This window comes from Chenopodium album, chromosome 7 (genome assembly GCF_948465745.1).
Source record: "Chenopodium album chromosome 7, dcCheAlbu1.1, whole genome shotgun sequence".
Lineage (NCBI taxonomy): Eukaryota > Viridiplantae > Streptophyta > Magnoliopsida > Caryophyllales > Amaranthaceae > Chenopodium > Chenopodium album.
Genome location: NC_137840.1, coordinates 22602175 through 22627073, shown reverse-complemented (window position 1 = coordinate 22627073; position 24899 = coordinate 22602175). Strand labels below are relative to the sequence as shown.

Here is a 24899-nt window from a genome sequence, read left to right as displayed (position 1 = left end):
ATTTCACTCTTAAGGACCCGACCACTTCTAGTCACAATCGCATTCATAGGGCTCTTAGGATCTAAGCTTGGTGAAGTCAAAGAAGAAAGATTTGTAAATTCCTTAAACTCACTATCCAATTGAGAAATTTGGGTCCCCAACCCCTTATGGTAAGTTAACATATCATTGAATTTGTCATTGCTTAGGGTCATGTAGGTGTCCAACAATTTGGCTTGCTTCTCTATGACACCTTCTAAGAAACTCCAAGACGAAAATGATTGATCATACAAATTATCAATATGCTCTTGGGTATTCGGGATAAATCCAAGTGGGGGAACTCTTTGAACATTCGATTGGAAATTTCCCCTACTTTGATTGTTCCAATTACCTCTACATTGATTTCGGCCACTATCGTGATTATGGTTACCATAACCTTGGTTATAGTCCCCATATCCTTGGCCATAACTTTGACCATTATAATTGTTGTTGTTATAGCTACCACAATTCCCTTTGATTCCATGGTTTCTATAACCGCCATTTTTGTTATAATTATCAAAGTTCATTTGGTTGTGATAATTCCTACTTCCAACATTCCCTTGAGCATCAAATCTAGGTCCAACATTGTTATTAGCAACTAAGTTCACATGTTCATTCTCACTCCCACATATTCATTACAAGGAACATTAGGGCAAATAGATGCATCATGGTCATTCATTCATCACAAATCACAAAACCAACATTCTCTAATCATGCAACAAGAAGAAGGAAGACAGTTAGAGGAAGAAGAAGTACCTCTCCCCTTAATTTGGGAAGGAAGAATTGGTGCTTGTGAGGTCGCGCTCTCGAGCTTATACTTGATAGAAACTACCTCCTTTCCTAAATCCGAAATTTGAGTCGACAAATTATTGATAGCATTGAGTTGTTCCATTGAGCATCCCATTGTACTACTCTTGTTTATCGACTCCTTCTCACAATCTTGCCATTCCTTGTAGTTTCTAACTACATCCTAAATGATTCCTACAACCTCTTCCTCAGTCTTATTCATGATTAGGCCTCCGGGTCCGGCATCAAGACTTGCCCTCCCTTGAGGACTCAAACCACCATAAAAAAAATTTTAATGATTAGGTAAGTGGGGATCCCATGGTGAGGACACTCACGTTGATACTCTTTGTATCTCTCCTATGCTTCATAAAGGCTTTCACTAGATTTTTGCTTGAAACCTTGAATCAAAGCTCTTGCCTCCGCCGTTTTATTTTTAGGAAAGAAACGGGAAAGGAATTCCTTGGTGACTTCATCCCAAATTCTCAAAGAATTAGGCTTCACTTCCTTATCAAGCCACTCTTGAGCTCTTCCAATTAGAGGGAAAGGAAATAGCTTAAGCCTTATGAATTCTTGAGCAACCCCGTTCACCTTAATTGTGATGAAATATTTCTTGAACTCCTTAAGATGATTTAGGGGGCTCTCATTCACTCCTTCACTATATTGCTGCCTTTCAATCAAAGTTATCATTGCCGTTTTGATTTTAAAGTCACTATCCGGGATCAATAATGGAGCAATCCCACTCTCATACTTGTATGCACCCGGAGTACCCAATTTCTTCAATATAACCCTTTGGATATCTCCCATGTTAACTTGCACAAACAAACTCAAAGGAAAGTATTAGTAACGTAACACGACTACAAATGTAGCAAAATGAGAAAAATCTTTTTGTATTTTCGAATTTTAATGAAATAGACTCAACAATAATAGCAAACAACTACGCCATCCCCCGGCAACGGCGCCATATTTTATCTAGGGCGGAGAATAGGTCGTTGAAAACTAATCTACCCTTGGTCAAAACAAAATTTGTAATCTCTCAACACAGCCCTATACCAAGCATAGAGTAAGTCGAGGGTCGAACCACTAGGAATGGGAGTTGAATGCTAATGTCAAAGCTAAGCTATTTCGAAGAAATAAAGTGAGGTGTGTCTATTCTACCAATCAAACAATCGAAATGAAATTATATTTATCAGGCACTAGGGTATGGATCCACATAAACTCGTAATTAATTCAACTATTTGGGATTGGAGATGACTAAGTCGAGTGTTGCGAGGGAAAATCAATTAAGCAATCAAGAGAGTATGGTAGACTAATCTCCTAGATGTCAAACTAGCTCCAACTACGAGAGACTCTAGCTAGGAAACTTGCAAACCTACTCAATCGACAAATGTAAGCCACAAACCAATTTTCCTTATCAATGTGAACTTACAATGCAATCTAGTGTGAGTAACTAGGTTGATCACTCCTAAATTAAACACACACATGCACATAATCAATCAACTAATTTAATCACAACATCAACTCCATCAAATTCCCCCAATTAGCATAAATCCATTACTCATATATGCTTCACCATTTCCCTAACAAGAAAACTACTCACTATTCATGGAAATCAATATCAAAACTAAACTAAACAACAAATTCATCATCATCATATTAATCAAGAATAAACCAATTCAAAAATCAATTAACTTGAACAATTAACAAAGAAATTGAGATCAAAACTAAGATTGCATTAAAGTAAAGAAATCCTTACAAACTTGCTTCAATTCAATGGAGAAAAACACTTGGAATTATCAATCTTCAATCATCAATCAAGAATTTCTCTCTTCTATAAACTAGAGTTTATCTCTCTAAAAAACTAACCTAATTCTATTCTAATTCTATTCTGAAAAATTTAAATTTCTTTAAAAATAGAAAGAAAATTTATATATAGTAAAACTAACTAAGAGAAATTAGTTAGATCGTCCCCAAATAAACTCGTACAGGCACGGCCAACTATAAGGGAGAGTGCAGCCGCGCAAATCTAGGTACGGAACATACACCCATACAGGCGCAGTCGCGCCGTATCCGCGCGCGCCTGCTCCTGGGAACAGGGCAGCCCTCTTCCCTATCATGCCGATGCTCCTCGTGCGATCCACTTAATGCTCTTGATAAGCACAAGACCTTGCAGTTTCTAAACTCCATATTTGTGAGTTCAACACGAGAAATCATGCCCCTACGGCTTGAATGCACAGCTTAAGGACTTTAGGAACTTGCACTTCTCCATGCTTAAGCTTCAAATGGAGAACATTAGACATCCTAATAAATGCCAAACTTGGGAAGAGGCCTCGGGAAACTTGGATAACGACCTTAACCTGAAAAATAAAGGAAAAAAAGAAAATAAAAGAGAAAATAACGAAATAAACCAAGAAATGCATAAAGAAAGAAATCCAACTAAGAAAATGCAAACTAAAAGAATAAAGAGTAAAATTAAGGAAAATCTAAGTAAAGGAGCTATAGAATAACATGAAATTTACCCTAAAAAGAACCAAATGAGTGTCATAAATGACACTCATCATTGTCCTAAAAACCTTCAAGTTGTCGGAGTAGCTGTTAATCTCTGTTTGATTTGTTCCCAGTTGAAGGGAGCACGTTTCCATTATAGTCGGTAGTATTGAACTTGGATCTACTATATTTTCCACGCATCTCGGGATGACATGTTATACGCCAATTCCATCTTTACCGCCGTGTTTGATGATAATCCTCTGTATTGCTATCTTCAAAGTAATAGGGAATAGCTAATAGGGCCAAATCTGACAGATCTGGTAAGTGTGCTGGGACAATGGAATTTTTGTTAAGGACCAATATGTCACCAGGTGGTCGTCGCCCATGCACAATCCAATCAGCAACTGTTGCAGCGGTGACTAATTGGAGGTTGAGTTTTTGTTCTCCAACACTTTAGACGGACTGTATAACAGTCAATAACCCCTTACCCATCTCAATGATTCCTCCAACCGGCCTAGAAGGCCTGTAATTGACGGCAAGAGTAGTTGTTTTAACAAGAGTATTTGGAACCAACCTGTTTTTGTAAACAACAAATTTTTGTTTACATTCATGGGAGATCCAAAACCCTCTCCCCTGCCTTCTCTTAATGTCTCTAGCATGTATTTGCATGCTTTGTGTTTCATCTATAGGTATTTCAGGTGGGGAGATCATTGGAGTGTATAGTTTAATTGTAGTTTCTGTTTAAGTATGTTGATTTGCATTTACGTTGTGGGAAGGGACTCACAATTAAATAGGCAGAAATCTATGGCGCCATTTAGACTGCCAAAAATTTTCTAGCATAAAACAGTAAATAGTACTTCGGAGCCAAAATTTTTGATATTTTGGGGTTAATTATATTAAATAGGTAAAATATTTAATACTTGTAAAATATAAAATGGTTAAATTTAAAATGGTAAAATAAAATTGTGGGCCTAAATATTCCAGCCTAAAACACTAATTGTTGTATTTCGGCGCCAAAATATACAATAATGCTAAACTATTATTGTGGGCCCAAATATATGATAATGCTGAAATTGTTGGTATTGTGGGCCAAAATATAAAATAGGTGACATTGGGCCACGGTATATGAAATTGCTATGAGGACAAAATATAAAATAGTTGACATTGGGCCAAGGTATTTGATAGTGGTATCAGTCCAAAATCTAAAATATATGACATTGGACCACAGTGTATAGCCCAACAATACACGGTAAAAATGATATTGGGCCACGATTTAGAGCCCAACAATACACACTAATAAACATTAAATGATATTGGGCCACGGTTTATATCCCAACAATACACACTAAAAATTATACTGGCCGACGCTAAATAGCCCAACAATGTACATCTAATTAAATTCGGCCAGAACGTAGCCAAACTCAAATGTGCATAGCCAGACTCAAATGTGCATCTAATTAAATTTATGGAGATTAATACATGATATAATTGGACATAATAATACATGGTTAAATCTAGATTAAAACACAGAATGTAGTAGATTAAAACACCAAGTCACAATTCATTAGATACATGAAGGGTTAACTAATTAATTAAAAAACGAAAAATAAAATTTCACCATCACTTCAAGGCATGTCAAACACAAAATACTTTAAATAATGTTGATAAGCTGTAATTTTAATTCAATGATCCCTTGTGGTAAGTCGTCCCTTCCAATGTCAATTAAGCTCTTGCTTGGCTGTTGATATATCCAATTTATATAGTGTTTTACCCCTGTCCCTTGGTCATAATTAGTAGTGTTTTTGGCTCTTTAGAGCCACTTTTATTATTAATTAGTGTTTTCTAGTGTTTTTGTAGTTTTGCTTAAGTTTTGTAGGAAATTGCACATTTGGAGCGTTTTCCGGGTTTATCATGAAGCAACTACGAGCATTAGGAGGACACGACCGTCTTTGAAGCCCAGGACCGGTTTGGGCCGGTGATTAAGGGCTCGGTATGTGATACCGGGGCATTTGGATCGAGTATTCAAGACCCGAAGAGGAAATCCGGATTGGGCTGAAGAATCGAGCCCAATCGAAGTCCAAGCCTCGAAGAAGAAGTCGGGCCCGATCGGGCAAGCTTGCGCCCAATCGGGCGGGCGCGCACAAGAATGCACCAGCTAGAAGGTGCACCCGATCGGGTGAGCGTAATCTCGATCGGGCGCGGCTGCCCTGGAAGAGAGAAGAAAAAAAAGGCAGGCCCGATTGGGGGCGTGTTTTTAGAGGACCTAATTATCGAGATTTTTAGTTTTCAATTAGGATTTGTTTTAGGGATGTTTAAGTACGACTTTTGTACATAATTTTGATTACCTTCTCCTTTAGAATTTCTCTCTCTACTTAGAATATTTTCTCTCTCTTAAATTCTCTCAACTTTGTTCTTAACTCCATTCCTTAATCCAAATTTCTTTTGGTAACAATTTCTTCTCTTTTAATTTTAGTTATTTTCTTTAATACTTTCATCATGCCTTGTTGTATTGTTTTGATTAGTTTAGATTTAATTATGCTTGAGTAGTTTTATTTCTAGGCTTTATGGAGATCTAATAAATAATATGAAGGGGTAATTTGTGATTGTTGATTATTAATGCTTGATTAATTTTCTATTAATTGATTTAATGTTATGCAATTAGGTTTGGCCAGATTTAATTGTATGAGTTTAGCAATATTAATTCGAGATTCGACATATGAGAATTGATGTTTAGGCTTAGTTTCAATAGGCGGACTAATTTATAAATGGTTAAGTCGAGATTCAAGAGATGAGATTTAATACCGATAAATTAACTCTGTGATTGTAATACGTAGCGAAAGCCCTTTATAATTTGACTAATTGATGCTTGATGATTGCTTATTATGATTTGCCCCGGAATATTGTTTATTAGTGAACCTATTCCCTAGGTTTTCCCTTCATTGATTTACATCCTTTCTTTTTATTCCCTTCTTACTTTTACCTTTATAGTTTAATTACTCCTTTTCAATAAATTTGGTTACTTGATAATTTAGATTGCTTCTAATTAATTAGGAATAAATTGACCTGTTTTCCTGTGGTTCGACCCTTCTTCCCTATCTACATAGTTAGTGGATTTAGGTTTTATTTATGATTAGGTGAATACGACTTGAGCTTGTCAAAGTTTTGCGTCGTTGTCGGGAAAACGGTTTTATTTTTATTTTCTGATTATTTTTTGTAGTCTAGATTATCCCCTCTTGTCTCAGAGAACGTTAGTTCTTTGAGGCAATTCTCATATTTGTCTTTTAGGTCCTTGTTTATGCCCAGGTGTTCCAGATCAGGTTACATTCCATTCGATCCTGAGATCGAGCGCTCGTTTCATAGGCAAAGAAACCTTTATAGACAAATTCTGGCGGGTTCTGAGGAAGACAACAATCGAAGAGACCCTCCCTCTGATTTTAGCGACACAGAAATTCCTACAGATTCAGAATCAGAGATGACGGCCTAAAAGAAGCTTAGTGACTACTCGCAGCCGAAGCTCATAGATTTTCCGCACCTTACTCCCACTCCAGCTCTTGATGGAGTTCAATTTGAAATCAAGCCCCAATTTATTACTATGATAGAGAGGAAGCAATTCAGTGGAGCTAAGGGTGAAGATCTTCATCTTCACATTGCAGATTTCTGCCAATATTGTAACACTATTAGACAAGTTGGGGTCACGTAGGACCAAATCAGGGAGATTCTTTTTCCCTTTTCATTATGTGGCAAAGCAAAATTATGGTTTAATGGTTTGAATAGAACTGCACTTGGTATTACTGACTGGGAAACTCTTACCTTGAATTTCTATAATAAATATTACCCTGCAGAGAGAACAGCTGTACTAAGAAGTGCTATTCAGAACTTCGCTCAAGAGGCCGATGAAACTTTATATGAGGCTTGGGAGAGGTTCAAAAATCTACAGAGAGAATGCCCCCACCACAATCTAGCACAGTGGCAATTGATCCAAGCTTTCTACAATGGACTTGGAAATTCATCTAGATCAGTTCTAGATTCTGCAGCTACTGGGAGATTCATGAATTTAAATGTGGACGATGCCGGACAGGTTATCGAAGATATGACAATACACAATTCGCAATACGGGAATCTGAGAAGGTTTGCAAATAAAGGAAAGCATAATGTCGATTGCATATCCTTTTTGCAAGCTCAATTAACATCTATTTGTCAAAAATTAGGTAATCTTACTACTACTCCTAACTCTATAGCTAATGTTTCTGCTGTTGCTAACAATGAAGCTTTTTGTGAAAATTGTGGAATTGTAGGGCATTGGGAGCAAGATTGTAGGAGTTCCATGGAACAAGTTAATGCCTTCCAAACCTATAGGCAGAATAACCCATATTCCAACTCTTATAATCCTGGTTACCGGAACCATCCATATCTTTCGTACCGGAGTACCAATGTACAAAACCCTCCACCTCCACAACAACCACAACAGCAACCCCCACCACAGCAGAATTATTACCATCCAAATTCTAGACAGTAAAACCAAGCACAACCCTCATCATCTTCTGACCCTGCTATGACAAAAATTAGAGCAATGCTTATTAACATGCAAAAGCATATGGATAATAGGGATGCGCAAATTGATTCTATTTTAGCCCATAATAAAATCATGGATAATCAAATTACACAACTTTCATCTACCCTACAAACCCGTCAGCAGGGAGCTCTACCATCACAACCTATCCATCCCAAAGATCATGCCAATGCAATCACTCTAAGGAGTGGTTCACATTATGATGGACCTCCTATGCCCAAGGAAGATGGACCAGTTCCTGATCTAGATTCCTCTATACCAAACGCTAATCCTGCTAACCCTGAAGAGCTACAAACAGATACAAACCCTTCTAATGTTTCATTGTTGGGTAAATCTCAGGATAAGGGAGGAGATGTTTAAAGCCCGGTTATCAAACTACCGTTCCCTAATAGACAATTGAAGAGTAAGTTTGATAAACAATTCGATAAGTTCTTGGAGGTTGTGAAAAACCTGCAGGTAACAGTTCCTTTCACTGATTTAATCACTCAGGTTCCTGCATATGCTAAATTTATGAAAGACATTTTGAATAGGAAAAGGGCCTTTAGTGAGGTAGAAACTGTAGCCTTTACAGAGGAGTGTAGCGCCTTATTGCAAAATAAATCCCCTCCTAAATTAAAAGATCCTGGTAGTTTTTCTATCCCTTGTCATATAGGGAATGTTTTTATTGATAAAAATTTGTGTGATTTGGGTGCCAGTGTCAGTGTTATGCCATCGTCTGTCTGTGCTAAACATAATATGGGAGAATTAAAAGTTACTAATATAACTTTGCAACTGGCAGATCGTTCTGTAAAATAACCCCTAGGTATTTTAGAGGATTTCCCTGTCAGAGTTGGTAAATTTTTTATCCCCGTTGATTTTGTTGTTTTAGACATGGTAAACGATACACAAATACCCATTACATTAGGTAGAACTTTTCTCCATACTTCATGAGCCATTATTGATGTGAAAAATGGTAAAATAACCCTTTTTGTTGGTGATGATAATGTTACTTTTAAGGAAATTTTGACAATTACCACCTTCTGTTATGTCCATTTTAGCAATTACCACCTTCTATTTTTTTTTTTTAAAATTACCACATTCTATTTTCAAAAACATCAAAAGTTACCACCTTCTTGCCCCCCAACTACCACATGACGTCATTTTAGGCCCATTCTTTCCCTTCTCTCCCTATTTCCCTCACATCTCTCATTCCTATGTGGATTCTCATCTCCCCTTTCACTTTTTTTCACCCAAACCACCAATAATTGTTCGTCAATTTTGATTTGGAGGAGTGAATTGAAGTGTTTTTTATTGTTTGGGGGAAAAAAGTGAAAGGGGGGTGTAGACACCCATTTGTGTCTCCCCAAAACAAAACCCAGTGATGAGTACCTTTCACGTCGTATCATAACCGAATGAAACGAAAGTGTGGAAGGTCTAGTGTTGCGGAAAGTTTTATTTCTTTTCTCTTCTCCCTGTTTTTGAAAACTTTATTTTTAAGAAAACAGCCAATCCAGTTTGGTTGGTCTATGATATGGGTCCAATAGTGGTGTAGTTGGATGGGGCTTGCAATGACCTTTCCAACGATATATTATAAGCCCAATTCCGATGAATGTTGAGGAAGTTATGGCCAATTTACTAAACTGGGCCCGGTTTGAGCTTTATGTACGGCCCAATGATCTAGGGGAGGGCCTAATATGATTTATCATTCCTAATGCAATTAGGAATGGTTTTAGTCTTCTAGAATCTTCTAGAAAATTCTTTTCATTCCTAATTCAATTAGCATTGATAAGTTGACTTTGTTGACTTTTCAGAGTTTTAATCAAGATCAAATAGCATTTTCGAAGAAATTATATTATTTTATCTTCCAGTACGGGAAATTTATCGGATTTTCGAAAACGCGTTCAAATCCAGTTTGGCGTCCAACCCCAGGCCTTGGCGCTTGGAACCAGGCTTGGCGCCAGGCGCTAGCCACCGGTGCCTGGCGCTAGCTAGCCAGGGTTGGCGCCAATCCAGTTTTGCGATCGTCAGACTCTGTTTTGTTAAATTATCTTTTTTGGCTGATTTTCTCTATAAATAACGTATTAAAACTCGATTTTCAATAACCAGATTTCATCAATTCTTATTTCAATTCACCAACTCTCATCAAGATTTTCTTGATTATTCTCTCTCTTTTCTAAACTTTATTTTCACATACAAAATTCCGCATTCGCAAGATCTAGAAACACCTAGCCATATTCGAAGTTGCCTTCGCCCTAGACGTGAAAGGTTTAATTTCTGAGGGTTTGGTCCCAAATCTCTCTTTAAATTATTTAATTTAATTGTTTTGATTATTATTTTCCTTGAAGTTACTAACGCGTGTATTTTGTTATTAGAAAGAGGTACGAGGCATCAAAGTAAGTACTTTAATTGATTTATTGATATTATGATGTAGATATCATGTTTACATTGTTATTACGATATTCCTAGTATCATGTCTAGGGTATTTTTAATATTAAATATGATTTTTATGATGCTTCTTATCTTATTTTTAATTTTAATTCATGTTAGTATCATGTTAGGGCTAAAGCTTTGATTTTTATTGCTTAGTGACATGCTAGGGTTTGTTATTAATCTTGTTAGTATCATGCCTAGGATCTTACTCTTATTATGCTTTAACATTAACATGATTATGATTATAATTGTTATAATTTATGATGATGATTATTATTATTATTATTATTTTGATGATGATTATTTATGATGATATTATTATTATTATTATAATTATTGTTCATGATTATTATTATGGTTATAATTATTATCGATTATTTTTATGTTGCTTGATGTTTATTATTTATTGCTTGATCACACCTTTTATTGCATGCTTAAAGGGAATTTTGTACCTGTAATCACGCTTAATAATCTTGTTTAGAGTTAATATGATTATAAATTCAAGTGATCGCCAATAATAGTTTATTTGTGCATTATATTCAACCAACATAGAATAAACAGGTTTAGGGTTAATCCTATTGATTGCATGTTAATCAGAAAGCGCACATGAATACGAGCAGAATAAAGTAGAGGCTTATTATTAGGGCAGATTCAATCTCTTTTAGGTTGGATTTGTACCATCATCCCCGGACCCTTATTTGGTTCATGACCTTATGAAGTTGACGATCTCTTGGATCGTTAAGGGGTGTAACCTTCATCCTATGAACGGTTTACAAGTTTCTTAAAAGCTTGTTGGCGACTCTTTTGCTCTATCTTCTTCCCTTTTGGACGCCACCGTACTTTAGTGTATGATTACAGTGGGGTTCAAGCTAGGGGTTAAAGCTTGAAATTATTCCCTACATTTTTTGGCGACTCCACTGGGGAGGATTTCTATTTTAATTCCTGAATTTGTTTCAGCAATGATTTAGAATGAGTGGATGAGACTCGAAAAGTTCTAAGTATTTCATGTGCGTAATTTTGATTAACATTATTGTCATATGCATAAAAAAGATCTCATTGGAAAGACCATCCGTAATGAGTTAAAAATATAGGATTTTACACGTAGGAAATTTGAGGAATATCTTTCACAACTAGGATTGAAATAACACCGCGCGAAACTGGAAAATTTTATCGAGCATAGAAAGCTGCTGATGCATGTGGGAAGTAGCGTCAGGGGCCAGAGCTTGGCGCCAGCATTTTAGTCGTAGCCAGTATTAGCGCCAGGCGCTTACAGTTAAAAGCTGGCGCCAGTCTCTGATTGCTGGCGCCAATTTCCTCCAATACCGAGTCAGAAATATGCGTTCTAATTTCGACCAGTTTTTCGTATTGTTTGCTCGATCCTACTTCCTGATTGAATTTTTTCTCACTTTTCTGAAACCCATATGTGTTCTACATATGGACATAACCCTCTGGGAATTCATGCTCCATCTACCCGATTGAACGCTCCGTGCAACAAAGGGTACATCCGAGATTGTTGAATTCACCAAACCATGGAAGCGAGTTTTTTCTAAAACTCGCGGTGTCCCATCCACTTGCACCAACCCTTCACGGTTAGGGATCCGCGCGGTGCATCCGGACAATTAACCATGGACCCTCTATTGACTAAACCATATCCCGAACTTTAGAGAACTAGAGCCATGGTTAGGTTGCAAACTCATTGCATCATATTATGCCTACTTGACTAATTGTGCATTATTTGTTGTGCATACTCTATGTGATTTTTCCTAACCGTTTGTTTGACTTGTGTTAAGACTAAATAAACTGATTAATGACTAGAGGACATTGTTTAATTAATTTGAGCTAATAAATAAACATAAAATCGAGTCATAGTTCCTTTAAGTCAACCCGGATTTTTATTCCCGTATACTGCACAAACGTCAACTTGTTTTGGTTATATCTGGAGTTCTAGAAAGAACTATGAGTCTTACAACCTATGGATCTGTAGCCCCGAGTTTGTTCTTAAATTTGGCGTTGGTTTCATCCCAATCAGAGTCGCCGATAAAAAGTTATGACTAAAATACCACAGTCTATCCAGTTTAATGCATATACGTGAAGTCTTAACTTAGTCTTTGCTTGAGTCTAGTTACATAGTCTAGCCACATGGTCATGACACGAGTCTTAACATGTCACCTACACTCACTAGTATTAGCACACACTTTGAGTATACATCACCATGGCCATGTCTTAGGTTCATGCATGAGTCGGTATTTTCCATCATTTGAGTTGGGGGGTACATTCTATTCCTAATTCTTCATATCCCTCCATCATTCTTCTTCACATTATATTCCATCTTTCTTCACTTCCTCCTTCCATTGAATGTCGAATAGAGTTTGAGTTAAATAATTAATAATGAATATCCCCAAATTCCTTTCCCACAGTACTTGGTCGAGGAGAGAAGGGCGATTAATCAAGGACAACCTCTTTATTCAAGTCTCGCTTTTTGATAAACCGATTCGTCAAAAGAGGAAGGCTAAGAAGATAATGGCAACTCAAGAAGAAGTCAATGATCTTAAGAACCAACTGGCTACTGTGACTGAGACACTGAAACTTCTCGCACTTAAGGTCGATGATCCCGTGAAGCAACAACAGATTGATCTCATACAAGAGAGTCTAAGCAAGCTATCTAGTGACTATAAACTTCAGGGCATGAGTTCACAAGGGGTCTCGCTGGACAAGGAACTTCTTCCGCATAAGTTCAATGCCACTGACATCCCTAAATTGAAGGCAACAGATAACCCTTACTTCCATCTAAGAGCTTTTGAAACCATAATGAGTATTAAGGGTATCGATAAGAAGGTTTTCCCCTCTCTGTTCCCACTATCTCTTGAAACCGTTTGCCAACAATGGTTCTTCTCCCTTGACAAGGAGAAAACCTCTACCTGGGAATCGATAGTAAACGCTTTCATTGATAGGTACAAGTGCAATATTCAAGTTGAAACTGACCATAGACAACTTGAGATGCTAAGATAAAAAGAGAATGAAGGCTTTACTTCTTTCTTTAATAAATGGAGGGAAACTTCCGCCAAGATGATTGAGGTCCCCACCGAAAAGGAGTCTGTAAGGATGTTTGTCAAGAATCTCCAAGAAAAGTATTCAAAGCACTTAAAATATCAACACAACTTGAATATTTTCAAGGCCGTTTATGACATCGGAATTGAAATCGAAGATGACCTCGCAAAGCAAAAAGCTACTAACAATAGTAACCACGGTGGCTGGAAAGGAAAGAAGAACGACAATCCTTCTTCTTCAGAAAACGCCCACTCTAGTAATAATGTTAGTACCTTTGACCATAATGGTGTCTTAGCTATAGATAATCAAGGATCTAAAAGGAAACCCAGGCGAGAGTTCACACCCATTGGAATGACCTACGATGCTGCTTTCGACCGTCTTTACGATCGAGGATTAATCAAACCTATCGGCCCTACCGAGGATCCAACACCAGAAAATCGATATTCGAGATGGAATCCCAACTCCTATTGCAAGTACCATCGAGGAAACGGTCATACCACTGATGAATGCTACAGGTTTTAAAATCTCATTCAAGATCTCATAGAGGCAAATAAGATCCCATCGCCTCTAGCTAGCAAGAAGACTGGAAGATGTCGGAGCAAACAACACAAGACAAGAGGCGAGCTTCAATGACAAGATTTCATGACCTCCTTTTCTATTTCTTTTTCATTTTTTCCTTTTTTCCCAATAAGTCTAGCATAGGCACCTTTTCTTTTCCTTTAGATTATTTTTGTAGTTTTTCTTTTCTTTTCCCTTTTTAATAAAATGAGCATTTATTTCCTTATATATGATCATTTCATTATATTGCATCAAATATAATAAAAAAAAAAAATCCATGTCAAATTAAGCACAAGGTATACCAATGATTTGAGGCACCCCTTGTAGCCACATCATATCTCCTTTTGCCTTTCTAATTTACAAATCCTTTCTTCATAAACCACTTTGAGCCTCATCTAACGATAGACCTTTCTTTTTTCAACCTACATCTATCTAACCTTGGGATGGGATGGTGTGCAACTTATGCAATTTTCAAAGAACAAAGCTTGAGTGATTTCAGAAATTCAAAAAATAGTAAAAATAAGCAAAAGCAAAAAAAAAATAAATAAAAGTGTACAAAAGGGCAAGTGTTCCAATGTCTTTGATATGAAAATATCTTCGATATGAACACGTCTCAGATTGCGTCTCTTATCGAGTGCTCGAGAAACATGAATGCCAAGTGAGTGATAGACCGCATGATCGAGATTGCCCACACTTATAAAAATGAAATAAATGCTAAAAAAAAAAAAAAAAAAGAGCTAAAAAAGAGTAGAAAATCAAGCATATAATATAAAGATTCAAAAGCGAGGTTGCACACCTTTGGGGCTTATCTATGGTCTTGAACCTTTATCCCCTTCTTCTTCAAACCTTTAGCCTAACCACGCTACAACCCTTAAAAAGACCTTTTTTGAGGTATACACACTTGTGCGAGGTTCGGCTAGAGCTACGTTCGGCCTGATTCCTAACGGATACGTAGGAAACCTCACATCGAGGTGCGGCCGTAATAAAAATGCATTCATATTCACATTCACACACTTACACCATGATCATATCAAGGGATATCCTATGCTCATCCCTATTCACTTAGAGCTAGACTTGGGGGCTTTATCCCTACATCATTAGCTTACCCTAGCCTAAGAGTCACCACCATTTGACTCTTTTAACAAATAATATTTTTTCACACACTTAGCTCTTGTGGCCTAGCTTTAGTGTCACTATCACACACATCAAAGACACATGACTAAATACTTCCCTTAGGAACCCTTTGTCATGAAATCTTAACGTTGAAGCATGCCTTGTCATATCAACATCACTCATCATTGCATCACGAAGTATGAAGTGCTTAGCCACCGTGCCTAAGTTACCCAAATACTTTCATCATTGAGTCAACCATTGAGATAGCCTAGGATGAATTAATCCTTGCACCTTGAGAGACAGTATCAAATGACATTTGACTAAGCTCATTCAACATGCATCTTCAACACTTCAATTCTTTTTTCGTGTCTTTCTTTTTCAGGAGAAAGTCGGTACCCTCCACAAAATTGACGGAAAATTTTTGCTTTTTTGCATTTTTCGAGTCGCACGATCACATTACAATGCACACACGAGTAATGTACACATTGAGTCATGTCGTGTCATATCACTTTGATTTGATTCTAACACACGTGTCATTTTACTTTGAGTCGAGTCAACCTCGAGTCAGTCAATCATATCGAGTCAAGTTTATACCTTGAGTCGTGTCAAGTCGATGAGTCAAGAAACATTAAGCCTTAGGTCAACCCTAAGATAATTAAAGAAATTGGCAAAGTTCTATAGTCAAGAATAAATACAGGTGCAGCAGAATAGGGAAGACCCTACTCCAATTCTTGGCGCCAGAGATATCTCAGCAACGACAAAGCTCGAAGCCTCTCAGAAAGGTGATTTCGACTTCATACATCAATTTCGGGTTCCTTGTTACGCCAGTTAGCCCCTATAAGCAATTTGACATGATTAGTAGTCGGCTTGATTACAATTGCAATAAGTGATTGACCTGACGAAAGATCGTCTCACTTAGCTTAAGTGCCTAAGTATTGGCTCATTACAAGCACCAAAGCATCAGTTCAAAAGCTAGCACTTAAACGACAATATTTCCAAATATGGATTGTCGCGCATTCTTATTAAACGACAAAGTTTTCCAAAAATGGATTGTTGTGCATCTTCTTCAATGACAATTTTTCCAAGATCGGATTGTCATCGTTGGCAAGTTTTCCGAAATTGGATTGTCATACACCCAGTTCCCTATAGCAAAATTTCCCAAAGGATTGTTGTAGGTTTCTATTCATCATAAATATTAGCAAAAGTTCCTCAACGTGGATTGTCATTCATTTCAGTAAGTGGCAAATTTTCCCAAAGTGGATTGCGGTCGACTCTTTTTTACAAATGTTCCAAGACGCAGATCGTCAATAGTGGCAATATTTTCCCAAAAGGATTGTCGCATAGCGTTGGCAAATTTCCAAGGTGGATTGCTTTCAAGAGTTATATTCCAAGATGTGGATTGTCGATCGTAGCAAAGTTCTTATGAAAGATTGTTACGAAGCATTGGCAACTTTTCCAAAAATTGGATTTTGGCAAATTTTCCGAGGTACGGATTGTCGCTTCATCGTTACAACATTTCCAAGGATGGATTGTTACGTGGCATTGACAACTTTCCCTAAATCGGATTATCATACATCATACAAGAGTTGTGTTGGCAACTATTCCCAAAGAAAAGAGGATTGTCATCACAGCAAAAGCACCGACATACTGGTTCACAAGCAGCAAAGCGCCGACGTACTGGCATAGCAAACATTAAGAAGCATTGATCTTTTCGAAGACTATCACAGCGGAAGGAGAAGATATCTTTGACAGCGTTTCTTAGATTGTGGAAAGTTGTCACAAACAACTGAGGATTGTTTCAAGAGAAGCAATCTTCGATGGTATTCCCTAGGATGTGGAATATTATCAATGCGGATGAGGATTGTTTCAAGAGAAATAATCTTCGATGATATTCCCTTGGACGTGGAATATTATCATTGCGGAAGAGGATAGTTTCAAGCGAAGCGATCTTCTAATTTGGAAGCAGTTACAGGCGTAGGAGTTTTCAAGTGGGATGGCATTCTCTAGCTTGCTAGAGGTCATCAAAACAATCGGTTACTTTCAGAGACGTGTGCTCGACAGTGCAAGATACGCGTTTCTTAACTCTTCTATCTGTTTAACTAACGCTAGTTTTGCAGGTATCGGCGTTACAAGATTGATTTAGGATCGCAGAACGTTCTAAATCATTCTTCGTCCCTATCGATACTTTGACTTTTGTTTTCGAAACTTGCGTTTCTCCAAACTCAGTCAAAGTGGGGGCTTTTGTAGACACCCATTTGTGTCTCCCAAAAACCAATCCCAGTGATGAGTACCTTTCACGTCAAATCATAATCGAATGAAACGAAAGTGTGGAAGGTCTAGTGTTGCGGAAAGTTTTATTTCTTTTCTCTTCTCCCTGTTTTTGAAAACTTTATTTTTAAGAAAAAAGCCAATCCAGTTTGGTTGGTCCATGATATGGGTCCAATAGTGGTGTAGTTGGATGGGGCTTGCAAAGACCTTTCCAACGATATATTATAAGCCCAATTCCGATGAATGTTGAGGAAGTTATGGCCAATTTACTAAACTAGGCCTGGTTTGAGCTTTATGTACGACCCAATGATCTAGGGGAGGGCCTAACATGATTTATCATTCCTAATGCAATTAGGAATGGTTTTAGTCTTCTAGAATCTTCTAGAAGGTTCTTTTCATTCCTAATTCAATTAGCATTGATAAGTTGACTTTGTTGACTTTTCAGAGTTTTAATCAAGATCAAATAGCATTTTCGAAGAAATTATATTATTTTATCTTCCAGTACGGGAAATATATCGGATTTTGGAAAACGCGTTGAAATCCAGTTTGGCGTCCAACCCCAAGCCTTGGCGCCAATCCTGTTTTGCGATCGTCAGACTCTGTTTTGTTAAATTATTTTTTTTTGCTGATTTTCTCTATAAATAACGTATTAAAACTCCGTTTTCGATAACCAGATTTCATCAGTTCTTATTTCAATTCACCAACTCTCATCAAGATTTTCTTGATTATTCTCTCTCTTTTCTAAACTTTGTTTTAACATACAAAATTCCGCATTCGCAAGATCTAGAAACACCTAGCCATATTCGAAGTTGCCTTTGCCCTAGACGTGAAAGGTTTAATTTCTGAGGGTTTGATCCCAAATCTCTCTTTCAATTATTTAATTTAATTGTTTTGATTATTATTTTCCTTGAACTTACTAACACGTGTATTTTGTTATTAGAAAGAGGTACGAGGCATCAAAGTAAGTACTTTAATTGATTTATTGATATTATGATGTAGATATAATGTTTACATTGTTATTACGATATTCCTAGTATCATGTCTAGGGTATTTTTAATATTAAATATGATTTTTATGATGCTTCTTATCTTCTTTTTAATTTTAATTCATGTTAGTATCATGTTTTAGAGCTAAAGCTTTGATTTTTATTTCTTAGTGACATGCTAGGGTTTGTTATTAATCTTGTTAGTATCATGCCTAGGATCTTACTCTTATTATGCTTTAACATTAACATGATTATGATTATAATTGTTATAATTTATGATTATTATTATTATTATTATTATTATTATTATTATTATTATTATTATTATTATTATTATTTTGATGATGATTATTTATGATGATATTATTATTATTATTATAATTATTGTTCATGATTATTATTATGGTTATAATTATTATTGATTATTTTTTATGTTGCTTGATGTTTATTATTTATTGCTTGATCACACCTTTTATTGCATGCTTAAAGGGAATTTTGTACTTGTAATCACGCTTAATAATCTTGTTTAGAGTTAATATGATTATAAATTCAAGTGATCGCTAATAATAGTTTATTTGTGCATTATATTCAACCAACATAGAATAAACTGGTTTAGGGTTATTCCTATTGATTGCATATTAATCAGAAAGCGCACATGAATACGAGCATAATAAAGTAGAGGCCTATTATTAGGGCAGATTCAATCTCTTTTAGGTTGGATTTGTACCATCATCCCCGGACCCTTATTTGGTTCATGACCTTATGGAGTTGACGATCTCTTGGATCGTTAAGGGGTGTAACCTTCATCCTATGAACGGTTTACAAGTTTCTTAAAAGCTTGTTGGCGACTCTTTTGCTCTATCTTCTTCCCTTTTGGACGCCACCATACTTTAGTGTATGATCACAGTGGGGTTCAAGCTAGGGGTTAAAGCTTGAAATTATTCCCTACAGGGGGATGATAATCGAGTTAGGAATGAGAAATGTGAAGGAAATAGGGAGGAAAGGGAAAAAATGAGCCCAAAATGACGTCATGTGGTAGTTGGGAGGCAAGAAGGTGGTAACTTTTGATGTTTTCGAAAATAGAAGGTAATAATTTTCAAAAAAAAAAAAAATAGAAGGTGGTAACTGCTAAAATGGACATAACAGAAGGTGGTAATTGTCAAAATTTCCTACTTTTAATTTAGGGAAAGTTTTGAAAGGGCCTATGCTAGAAGAAAATTGTTGTTTTATTGATATAATTGATATAATGGACGATATTTGTGATGATAGCTTGCCACAGGTTCTTGCAAGGGATCCCCTAGAGGAAATTCTTTGTGGGAATTTATCTGCAAATAATGCAAGCGTCTGGGGTAAAGAAGTACAGGATATTGAAAGAGCTCCTTCCTTAAAAGAGTTAGACCCCAAAGAGACATTGAAGGTAGTAAATTTAGTTCAGGAATCGAAACCTGCAGAAGTCATAAACATGAACTAAAATCTCTCCCTTCTCACTTAAAATATATTTTTCTAGATGAGCAGGAACTATACCCCGTGATCATCAGTACTGCACTTAATGACCTACAAACTTCCCAACTTCTAGGGGTTCTTCAAACCCATAAGAAAGCAATTGGGTACAGTATTGATGATCTCAAGGGTATTAGCCCTGATTTTTGTATGCACGGGATACATTTAGAGGATAACTATAAGCCCTGCATTCAACCCTAGAGAAGATTGAATCCTAACATGCTGGAAGTAGTCAAGAAAGAGATTATGAAATTACTTGATGCAGGTATTATCTATCTTATTTCTGACTCCAAGTGGGTAAGTCCTGTGTAGGTAGTGCCTAAAAAAGGTGGGATGACTGTGATCACTAATGAGAAAAATGAATTAATTCCCACTAGAACTGCAACAGGGTGGCGTATGTGCATTGATTATCGTAGACTAAATATCACCACTAAAAAGGACCACTTCCCCCTCCCCTTTATAGATCAAATGCTTGAGAGGTTATCCAACCATAAGTTCTTTTGCTATTTGGATGGGTATTCGAGATTTTTCCAAATTCCAATTCACCTTGAAGATCAGGAAAAGACAACCTTTACATGCCCTTATGGTACTTTTGCATATCGTAGGATACCTTTTGGTTTATGTAATGCCCCCGCTACCTTTCAACGTTGTATGATGAGCATCTTTTCTGATTTCATAGAGTCTATTATGGAAGTCTTTATGGATGATTTTAGCGTGTATGGTTCTTCATTTGATTCATGTCTAATAAATCTCGCTAAAATTTTGAAACGATGTGAAGAATGCAATTTGGTACTAAACTGGGAGAAATGTCTTTTTATGGTGACAGAGGGAGTAGTTCTAGGTCACATTGTATCTGACAAGGGCATACAAGTAGATAAAGCTAAGATTTCAGTGAGTGAGCAATTACCTCCCCTAGTTAATGTTAAGGGAGTTAGAAGTTTCGGGTCATGCGGGGTTTTATCGTCGCTTTATCAAAGATTTTTCTAAAATTGCTAAACTACTGACTTAGCTTTTTCTAAAGGATGCCCCTTTTATTTTTACTGACGAGTGTCTTGAGGCTTTTAATAGGATTAAGCAGGCTTTGATATCGGCACCCATCATATGTGCTCCCGATTGGAATCTCCCTTTCGAGATCATGTGCGATGCAAGTGACTTTTCACTAGGAGCCGTGCTCGGACAAAGAAAGGACAAAGTTTTTCATGCTATTTATTATGCAAGCAAAACTTTAGATGAAGCCCAAGTCAACTATGCCAAAATGGAGAAGGAGTTTCTTGCAGTTATATATGCTTTAGAAAAATTTAGATCACATCTTGTTGGTTCTAAAGTCATTGTTTTTACTGACCAAGGAGCGTTGAAGTACTTGATAGCTAAGGCGGAATCAAAGCCAAGGCTACTCCGTTGGGTTCTTTTGCTCCAAGATTTTAATATCGAGATAAAAGACAAAAAGGGAGTAGAGAACGTAGTGGCAGACCAGTTGTCACGTATCAGGTATGATGAGGGTAAGTATTCTCTTCCTATAAATGATTCTTTCCCTGATGACAACCTATATGCAGTTGTAGAGAAACACCCATGGTATGCCGACTTTGCTAATTATTTAGTGGGTGGTAATCTACCTCCTGACTTGTCCTACCAACAGAAAAAGAAATTCCTTTCTGATGTTAAACATTATTTTTAGGATGATCCTTTTTTGTTTCGTGAGTGTGCAGATGGATTATTTCGCAGGTGTGTTCCCGAATGGGAAGTTCACAATGTGCTTACTAGTTGCCGCACCTCACCATTTGGAGGACATCATGGCCCCACCAAACGGTGGCCAAGATTAATGAGTCAGATTTCTATTGGCCTACTATGTTTAAGGATGCTAACATTTTTGTGCAGGCTTGTGACTCTTGCCAGAGGAAAGGCAACATCTCGCGGCGGCATGAGATGCCTCAAACTGGAATTTTGGAAGTTGAAATTTTTTATGTTTGGGGTGTTTAATACATGGGACCGTTCCCTTCTTCAAAAGGGAACCGTTATATACTTTTTGCCGTCGATTATGTATCCAAGTGGGTTGAGGCCATCGCTACTCCTAATAATGATGCCAAGGTGGTCCACAGACTTTTTAAGAAGACTATCTTTCCAAGATTTGGCGTGCCTAGAGCTATAATCAGTGATAGAGGATCTCAATTTCATGAGCGGAAGTTAGACACCCTCCTCAAAAAGTATGGTGTCTACCATAGGACAGGTTTAGCCTACCATCCCCAAACTAGTGGCCAAGTTGAAGTTTCCAACCGTGAGATTAAGGCCATTCTAGAGAAGGTGGTGGCAAAGTCAAGGAAAGATTGGAGCGATAAGTTGGATGACACCCTTTCGGGGTACAGAACTGCGTTTAAGACCCCAATAGGTACTACTCCATATAGACTCGTATACGGTAAAGCATGTCATCTACTGGTCAAATTAGAATACAAGGCATATTGGGCTATTAGGGAGCTCAATTTGGATGCCAAATTAGCTGGAGAAAAGAGGTTACTTCAACTTAACCAACTCGATGAGTTTAGGTTGATGGCCTATGATAGTGCTCGTGTCTACAAGGAGAAGACAAAGAGATAGCATGACAAGATGATCCTTCCAAGAGAATTCAAAGAGGGTGATAAAGTGTTGTTGTTCAACTCTAGACTTAAACTATTCCCAGGAAAGTTGAAGTGAAGGTGGTCTAGTCCTTTTACTGTCAAAAGGGCTAATAAATTCGGTTCTGTGGAGGTATTCGATGAACATGGTAACGAGTTCAAGGTTAATGGCCAAAGACTCAAGCTATATCATGAGGGGGCTACGATTGGTGTAGTTGAACTACTTCACCTAAGTTTTTCCGATTCATTTTGAGCTTCAATGTGGTAAGAGGGTCGTGCGGGACCTAGATAAACCAGCGCTTTACGAAAGGCAACCCGTATTTCCTGCTTTCTAAACTAGTTTTTCTTTTATTTTATTATATTTTTTTTTTATTTTTTTTGGAGAGGTGAGGAGAGTGAAATTTTACCTTTCATAAGTGTTTTTGTACAGGTTTTGGATCATAAAGTAAGGAGCTTTCAAGAGAAAAAGTTTGAAGAAAAAAATAACCATCCGATTGGGTACGGGCAATCGGGCGCGCACCTAGGGGTCAGAAATCGAGCAAAACATGCCCGATCGGGCGCGAAATATGGATTTTATCAGAGCATTAATTCGCCCAATCGGGCGCGCAAGAAAGGAAGAAAATCAAGGGAACGAAATTTTACGGAAATCGAGTGACACAAAAAGAAATGTCGGGCGCGCATTTCACATGTCAGTAGAACCATCCTTCGCCCGATCGAGCGAGGCTCGCCCGATCGGGCGCGCCTAATTTTCTCTGGCATTATATTTCTTTCTCCTCCTTTCTTTTCTTTTTCTTTATTACTTCTTCTTCTTCATTTACACTTTCTCTCTCTAAAACCTCCATTTTCAAACCTCCAAACTCACTTTCCTTTCAAGATCTCCTCAAATTCATCCATCAAAACTCAAATTTTTTTACATATTCTTAATCCTAGCACCTTCCTCTACATTCTCCACTAAATTTCTACCACTTTCTCTCAAGATTTCTCAAAACCCTTGGAGAGAGAAAGCTTCAATTCTTAACTTTTTCACTACAAATGGCTTCAAAGAGATCTAGACAACAAAGGGGTGAAAGTTCTAGGCAACAACAACAACCGATGGTCGACCCGGAGCTTCAAATACCGGGATGGGAGGAAGTTGTTATCACCTCAACGGAACAACAAGCTAGGATGCTCAACCTCATCATGAGGCAGGTAATTTCTACTCGATTTGTTCATCATCCTACATTGTCTAGGCTAGCTCTTGATAAACCTGTAAAGAATTGTTTAAAGGTATAGGAATGAGTGGATTTTTCCAAATGCATTATGATACCTATTATTATTTGAGATTAGATTTTATTTCTAGCTTTAATGTTATTAAAACTAATGCTTTAATCACTCATGTCCAATTCCGATTGCTAAACAATGATGTGCGATTAACTTTAAAAGAATTTGGTAAATTGTTTGAGCTTAAATCGGACAAACCTATTGAACCCTCCTAAGACCACATTGTTGTGGTCTACAAGAGACTCACCGGGTAGGGTTTGCTTAACCTCCAACACGCCAAAGGGACGTGGATTCAACATCCCGTCCCAAAGTTTTGGCAAAGGTTTGCTGGCCTCACAATTTTTTGGAGGCATGAACAGGCAAATGTTAGGAGGGATGAACTTGAACTGTTAGCTTCCTATATGATTCCTAACGCTAAAAAACTAAACATACCACATAGGATAGCCTAACATTTTCAAAGGGCGGCCAATACGACCGAGGGGGGTAGGTCTAGGGCACCTATCTACTTTGGGGGGTTGGTGACCCATATAGCTGTGAAACACCTAGGATGGAACCTGACCGGACATAGGAAAGTGGAGGGTTCTACCCTCATGGACCTAGCATACTTAGGGGGTCTAAAATGGGTGCAACCTATGGGCGGTGAGACATGGTGGATAGTCCGTCGGGAATCGGGTAGGAGAGACCAAGCATTTACACTACCCAACCCCGCTTTGACAAAATTTTAGAATGGGAAGACTTCCTATACTTTTGAGATAAACGGTCAAGTCAAGGTTCAAGAACCTCACCTTTCACTACAACCCCACCATTCCCCCCAACCCCCATTCATCACATTACCAACCACTACCCCAACGCTACACCTATGGCATGCCCACCTCCTCCGTCGATTATAATATCGACCCTCATGTCCCTTATAACTTTTCGGATTTTAGGAGCCAACTTGACCGCATAGAGAGTGGGCAAGGGAGAGTTGAGGGCATGGTGAAAAACCTAGACTTTAGGTTAGGCACTCTAGATAGGAGGGTAGGCCATGTCGAGAGGAACCTCGGGAGGGGTTTATACCCTATGTATGACGACTATGCACGCCGAGGGGCTATTCCCCCCGAGGCATAAGTTCTCGATTGGTTCCAATACCCCCAAGGAGGGTATTCGACCCCTGGAGCTTTTGGTACTTATGTGGACTACTCTTCAATCTATGGTTATGGGGGCGATGCTCCTTTTGGGGTATGGGGGGAAATGTAGACCCTAACTACTTTGTAGGTGGTTCGGGCTACGGTGGTGTTGGTACGAGCCAGGGTGG

At 37.8% G+C, this 24899-nt stretch overlaps 2 non-coding genes across 2 annotated transcripts; one reads left to right on the top strand and one right to left on the bottom strand.

The window, feature by feature from the left end:
- The first annotated feature begins 1114 nt into the window (after positions 1–1114).
- Positions 1115–1220, top strand: LOC145641098 (small nucleolar RNA R71). Its single transcript, XR_014115165.1, has one exon. It is a non-coding gene; the product is annotated as a small nucleolar RNA R71 (small nucleolar RNA).
- Positions 1221–7138: 5918 nt separating this feature from the next.
- On the bottom strand, positions 7139–7245 carry LOC145641265 (small nucleolar RNA R71). The gene has a single exon (XR_014115320.1). It is a non-coding gene; the product is annotated as a small nucleolar RNA R71 (small nucleolar RNA).
- Positions 7246–24899: the final 17654 nt, after the last annotated feature.